A 7,500-nucleotide genomic window follows, 5' to 3' on the forward strand; every position below is an offset into this window, starting at 1 on the left:
CCTCTTCAACTAACTCACCCGGTGCAATGTGTAGTTAAAATGAAAACTTGGCCCACAAGTTTTTACTTTAACTTTTTAGTACTTAAGTACATTTAAAAGTAGAAACTTTTTTACTTTTACTCAAGTGTGTTTTTAGCCAGATACTCTGACTTTTACTTGAGTATGATTTTGAGACGGTATACCCATACTTTCACTTAAGTATAATTTCTGGGAGGGCGGCTAGGTGGTGCAGTGGGCAAGGCGCTCACCACCAATGCAGGAGACACTGGGTTCGAGCCCAGCTCTCCGCATTGCTATCAGCTTGGCTGGTCGTTCATATTAATACAATTGGCAGTATTAGGGGGTGGGAAGCTGATGGGTGGGGATCGGACGTTGTGGACAGCGACTCCTACAGGTCGGTTGGTGCGCCTGTGCAGCAGAATCAGGAAGTGACGGGGGCGGCGTGTCCCTCCCACGCAGACCCCGACGCTGAGAGATCGCGCTGTGCAGGTGAAAAGATGCGACGGCTGCTTCCTCGAGTACCGGAGGGGACACGTGATGTAAGGCTTCGTCCACATTGCAGCCGGCTTGTGGGAGGCATGGCCTAACAGCGTTCGAGACAGGGGAGGGTAGAATTGGACGATACGAAATTGGGATGGGAGAAAAATAGAAAATGGGAGAAAAAGTAGATACCAAAAAAAAAAGTATAATTTCTGGGTACTTTACACCCCTGCATTTAACAATACATTTTGATGACGGATTTATATTTTGTGGGCATTCTTGCCAGTAAATTGTGGGGGGGATTGCTTTTTGTACAGGAACAGAGCTAGCTTCCATATGATTAGCAGAAAGAGAGTTGTTGAAGCAGTGTTCTTGTCTGTTTTGGATTACAGAGATGTTATTTATAGACACTCTTAACACATTGAGTGCCAGCGATGACATATCTCGTTTTATGAGCCCCCCCGGTGAGTGCCGACGACGATAAATGTGGTTTTATTTTTTTATTAGCGATCTGAATTCATATTTCATCAACCGAGTCTCCCGTTGGTACAGCAGCCCCTCCAGGAGCTCAAATGGGAAAAAGCGCCCCCTATTGTCTATCCCTGTGTAACTGCAGGTCAGTCGATTAGACTGACCTGGGATCTGTAGATCTGTAGAGGTGGAGCCAACTGGCTCCATTGTGCTGGCGAGCCGTCTGATCAAGAGGGATCTGATCGCGAGACGGAAAGCAGCCTGGAATATATATTTACAGCAGCCAATAATCAATCAATAAGCGTGATCGATATTTGGAATGGCGATCAGGAATTGGAATCATCTTTTTGGAGAACATCTGATCTAAGGTAAGGAGTCTATGTTACCAGTCTTGGGGTAATCGGAGCTGTATTTACTGAGATAACAGCGTGTCCCTATGTGTGTATGTGTGTGTGTGGCTGTGTGTGATCTTGAGGAAACGAGAGAATAGATTTTTCAGCTCGCGTCTATATAGCGTGCATAAGTACACATATACTATCGATAATCTAGCGTTTATTTGAAAACGATTCATAAATAGGCCGACAAATGACAACGTGTCTAGTGTATTCTAAAATATTCCAATAAATGCCGTTTATGGGGGAATCTTTCAATTTTCCGGAAATTGTCGAGAGAACGATAGCTTTTCGAAATGCTATAAAAAGGATATGAACCGATTAAAAAACAATCCGTTTTGACAATGTTGACTGCAAACAAGTCATTGATAAGCGACGGGCAGATTAGACACATAGCCATAATTTAAAACATAGATTAGGCGTTTTTAACGCTAACATTGAAGTGGATGATGGCACTCAACAGGGTTTTCAATGTTAACTGGCCGGCACTGAAACTGTTAAGCCATTAGACTCCATATCATTCAGCCATTAGATTATCAGCGGTGATAGCTATGGTACTCACCATTGTATAACAAGGTTGGGTGGTCGTCTCTGGCAGAAAGACGTGAGTTGCATTGGCATCTGTTTCTATATAAAGCCATAATTGGAGATTGTCCAAATTACATCACTTCATTATTGGAATGGACCTCTGCAGCCCATCGTACACAATCCAAGGATTGGCTTAAACTTAAAGTGCCTAGAATTTGTACTGAACTTGGTAGGTCTGCCTTTGGCTTCTGTGCCCTTGACTTGTGGATTACCCTACAGAATACTGAAATAAGGTACTCTACTGTCTATGGGTCGACCAAACAGGTCACTGCAATATGTAACAATATGTTTTTTTTTTATCTACTTTTCTCCCCCTTTTTCTGTAATTTTTCTCCCATCCTAATTTCCTCTTGTGCCAATTCTCCCTCCCCTGTCCTGATCGTTGCTCGCATGTGCCCCCCACTGGCCGGTCGTAGGGAGGGTAGAAGCCCATCACGTGTCCCCTCCGATACATGTGGAGGCAGCCAGTCACATCTTTTCACCTGCCAGCGCGGACTCTCATTGGCAAGGAGTAACGTGTAGGAGGCTCACACTGCCCCCGCCATTTTCCTGTCTTTGCTGTGCAGGCGCCCTGACCGACCTGTAGGAGTCGCTGTTTCCAATGACCAGACTACCACCCATCGACTTCCCACCCGCTAACTCTGCCAATTGAGTCAGTATGACGGCCGGACCAAGTCGGAGGCAACGCTGACAGCCGGATTCGAGACCGGTGTCTCTTGCGTTGGTGACGAGTGCAATGTCCGCTGTGCCACCCAGCCGCCCTGTAACAATATGTTTTAAAATAAATATTTAGAAATGTGTTCTTAAATTTAAATGTTTTAATGTCTGCTGTTTCTGAAATTATTGATGCAATGTGATGATCTATGAATGTAATTACTCGACGACGCTGTAAATGAGTTTAATCACTCAAGAATAAATAAAGCTTCAGTGAATTGAATTAATGAAAGAGGGCATAGTTGAGTCAAAGAAGCAGCGGTGCATCCTATCCTAAATGAAGGCAACGACACAGTAAACGTTGGAGCTTCAGAGTGCATTTAATAATAATAATAATAGATTGGATTTGTAATGCACTTTTTGTTCGCTGGGATCCCAAAGTGCTACACTACATGGTTAAAACAGTTAAAAAAATTGAAATAAAATAGTTATTAGTAAAACAAATAAAATAAAATACAGAATAAAAATAGGATAAAAATAGAACATAGTTAATTAAAAACATAGTATAAACAGACAATTTAAAAACAAAAGCACAATAAAATTTAAATAAAAAGCTAACAGTCAAAGGCCTTTTTGAACAGGTAGGTTTTCAGGCCTGCTTTAAAAGAGTCCAGGCTCTGTGGTGCCCTCAGCTGGATGGGGAGGCTGTTCCACGGGCGTGGTGCAGCCGTGCAGAAGGCTCGGTCACCCATGGTGCAGAGCCGGGTATTGGGGACCTGAAGGAGCAGGCTACCTGCGGATCTGAGGGTGCGGGTGAAGGATTGTGGAGTGATGAGTTCCTGAAGGTAAAGGGGTGCGTGTCCGTTTATGCAATTATGGGTGATCGTCAGGATTTTGTAGTTGATCCGGGATGAGACGGGGAGCCAGTGTAGTGAGTGGAGGATGGGGGTTATGTGATCGTGTTTACGGACTCTCATCAGGATCCTGGCAGCGCTGTTCTGGATGTATTGCAGCTTTTGGATGCTCTTGCCAGGAATCCCGATGAAGAGTCCGTTACAGTAGTCCAGTCTTGAGGAGATAAAGGCATGGACAAGCTTCTCTGCATCTGACAGGGTTAGAATGGGACGGGCCAAGCTGCCAAGAACCTCACTTGTTAAACTTGCTAGCTAACGCTAACAGCTTACGGTAGCATGGCCAGTCACGAGGCTATACTGCCTATCAGCCTTGATTTAGGAAACATCACACTGATTCTCTTGTTCTGCGATTATAATGTCCCACATTATGTATATTAAGTGCCTGCACTAATGTCAGCTTACACCAGCAGGTATCACACTAACGTCACGTGTTTGCGTTAGCTACTTTGTTTATAACCCTGTGGTTCTCATATACTGAGTCTCTCATATGTACAGAGAGACTCAGAAGGAGCTTCTATCCCCAGGCCATCAGGATGCTCAATGTCAATAACACTATGTAACAAACCATCAAATACACTCACAGCACACACATCCACACGCACACACTCACTTTAAATAAACAACTCACTGTAGCACCCACTTTACCCACTTTAGACACTTTAACACACTTTATATTTATATTATTGGTAAAGAGATTTGCACTACAACTCATACCTCATTGCACCTTACCCTAAGTTGTACCTCATCCCATTTATGCATTGTACTTTATATTGTATTGTAACTCAGTTACAAAAAAAAGCGTACTCAATTGTATATATGTATATTGAACACTTTTGTTTTGAACACTTTTGTTTACACTCGTTACGTACTTTTGACTTCTATTTTTTACTTATCTATTTTATTTTTATCTAGCACATTCTCAGGAGCAGAACAGGAAAAAGCATTTCATATAAAAGTATTCTGTATTTTTGTATGACAACTAATAAAGAAACTTGAAACTTGAAACTTGAACTATATCGCATGTTCGCTAATGGGGCCTCTACAAACGTAGTATTGTTTGATAGGCAGTTGATCTCAACAGAAGACCATTTAGTTTAGAAATCTCTGATTGGGTTTGTAGCTGTTGCTCTCTCTTTAATCAGGGTTTAATCATCGCTTATCAGGGTTTCAACCTCGATCTTAATCATTGCTTCTAATTACCGCATCTCGGTTTTCAACAAAGAATCTATATGCTAACTGCTTACATTTCTCCGTAAAAACAGCTAAATCACTTTGCTAATCGGATTCTCTCACCCAGGAAAATATAAGTAGGTCCTAATAGCTTTTTCTTTCTCCCAATGAGGAGTGAGTGTATGCAGCAGCGTGCAGCCTCCTAGGGGAAGTCATGCACCCTTTTTTTCAGAGCACTCCACCTTTTCAACCATTCATATCCAACGAATCATGTCATGCACCCACATTCTCCTTTCTCTACGGCCGCCAGATTGCGCAGTGACAGCAGGACCATCACCAAACGTGGTGTTCAATGTGACAAATACAGTAAAATAGCTAATACAAAGCAAAGGGGTGAATTGTGATGGCAGGCAATACAAATAAATAACTACTTATATATATGTTATTGATTTTACTTTGTTGAGCGACCAAGTCATAGTGTGTTTGTTTGCTTTTTGTTTTTCTTCAAGTTTCAAGTTTTTCTTTTCTTTCTGTTTAATGTTTTGTTATACCGGGGTTTGAATGAATGAAAACTTTTATTTAAAATGGACACCACAGCTACATTGGACCAGTCACAGTGGACAGACCAGATGTGTTGTTTGTGTGTTTATAGCACAAGTCAGGGCTGTACACTGCGACGAGATCATCGCGAATTGCCCCTTTAATTGGCCGTTGCGATTGGTAAATATTATCTGGGGGCGGGCTTGCGAGTAGTGCTTTCAAGCCTTGGATTCACATTTCACTCCTAAATTATCCAAGGCGTGTGATGACGCGATGACGTCACTCACGCGAGCTGAGCAGTGAGCACTCAGCAGGTATGATCAGCTGGAACAATCGACTGAGCACTCACTCTGATAGACTGGCTGACTGTCTGATTTAGCTATGAAGAAAAGTAAAGTTAGTATTGCTTCATATTTTCGACGCGTTCGACCTCCTATAGTGAGCCGAACTGAACTGAACTCAGACACACGGAGAGAGCTGCAACGTCTGCTGCGCCTCCTCCTCCAGCCCTCCCGCACCCGTGGCTGTTGTAAACACTAGTCTCTAGTGGGACACTGGGACCTCGGTGAGCCTGCCAGCCGGCTAGCTACTGATATCAATAAATGCTCCAGCAAGTCTAGTAGTGCATGATAGCTCGCGTTAGCTTACTGTTCAAAACGAAACGTCCCATTAAACTAAATAGTTCAGATAGCTCCTGATATCAGTCTTATAACACTGATGCGTATTCGAGCTTAGGGCACGCTGAATATAGTCAATAGGGTCCAGCTGCAGCTCCGGAGAATCCTGGCCGTAGCTGGAGGCTACTCGAGTACACACAGACAGTGGGGCTGGTTGCATATAGCGAGCATTTTGACTTGTTGCGTGGTGGCGTTGTCTCGCAGATAATACAAGTATGATTATATAATATATATATTTTATTAAAAAAAATTATATAATTTTTTTTTTAAATCAAAAACAATCGATATAAATAATGGTAAAATTGTTATTAAAAAATGTGCCCCTAATAAATATTTTTTGCCCCCAAATTTCTCATTTAGGGGCAAGTGTGCCCCTAGTGAAAAAGCTTAGCGTACAGCCCTGCAAGTGCTAGTTTTCAACACCAGTCCATTGAGGCTTTTCTAAAAGATAGATTAAAATGAACAGTATAATACAGAATTAAAATCACAAATCAGAACAAATAGTTACCAGAACAAGAGTCCATGATCAAAACAATAAAACCAGTCCGCGTCTACACATGTGAGCACTGCAACCATACTTTGAGTCCACTGTTGAAGACGTTGACTTAGTTTTAAGCCAGTAGGCAGAGATCCATAAGTTTGCCCATTTAACGGAGAAGGTAGACTGTCCAAACAAACTCTTGCACATGGGAACAGTACAGTCACCATTGTTGGAAGCTCGTGTGTTTGCTCTGCTAGAGCTCCAACGTCTAACCACCAGTCCAGAAAATAAAGATGAGACATGATTGTGCAAACATTTAAAAACTAGTCTAATATTACAGAAACATTTTAAAATGTCAAACGTGAAAAGATTGTGCTTACTCAAAATACCACAGTGATGCCATCGCATTGGTTTACGGCCCATGATCTTTATAGCCCGTTTGTATGTTATACAGTAGCTACAGTATATGGGTTTTAGTATGGTTTGTGAGGTTTGTGACCATGATGTGATACAGTAAGACAAGTGGGAAAGAATCATAGGGTGGATATAAAGTTGAGCAGCTTTAGTTGACAGATCCCTTCTAATAAAACAAAAACAGTTTAAATTGGGCTTGACCTTCTTGAACAGTGGCCCAACAGTACAGACCCTTGCGGTTTATGAGTCAACCCCCCCCCCCCTAGGGGTAAGAATATGTTATTTATCTATTCTGCCCGTGTTTTATTTTTAATTAGAATACTTCACTTTCCCCTCATGCTCATCCCCTCATTATTTTATTCTGTCCTTTGTGGGCAATTTTATAATGCATAATTTTTGCATGTATGCCCTTATGTCTGGGTCTGTCAATGTGTCATGATGTGCTCTGTCCTTGTGTCCATGACTGTATTGTGACCTGTATCCCTATCGTATGTTCTATGTGCTTTTGTTGTGTTTTTATTCTAATGTTATTTATCTTGATTTTATTCTGTTTTTTATTGCTAACCCTTTTTCACACAGGATTTTAGCCTGTACCTTCTGGCAGGGGGACTGCCAATGGAAATTAGCCTTTTGGCCAAAAATTTGGTGCATTTATATCTGTAAAATGTTTTATTAATGTACGCTGTCCCCCTTGATCAAATAAAGTAAACCTAAACAAA

General features: G+C 41.9%; 1 protein-coding gene across 1 annotated transcript in view; it reads right to left on the minus strand.

Annotated features, from left to right (window-relative positions):
- The window catches only part of LOC311231788 (voltage-dependent T-type calcium channel subunit alpha-1I-like), a gene marked incomplete at both ends in the record, with an annotated part of 346,702 nt that overhangs the window by 79,969 nt on the left and 259,233 nt on the right, over positions 1-7,500 (minus strand).

The sequence above is a fragment of the Notolepis coatsorum genome (assembly GCF_963971535.1).
Source record: "Notolepis coatsorum genome assembly, chromosome: 7".
NCBI classification, from domain to species: domain Eukaryota; kingdom Metazoa; phylum Chordata; class Actinopteri; order Aulopiformes; family Paralepididae; genus Notolepis; species Notolepis coatsorum.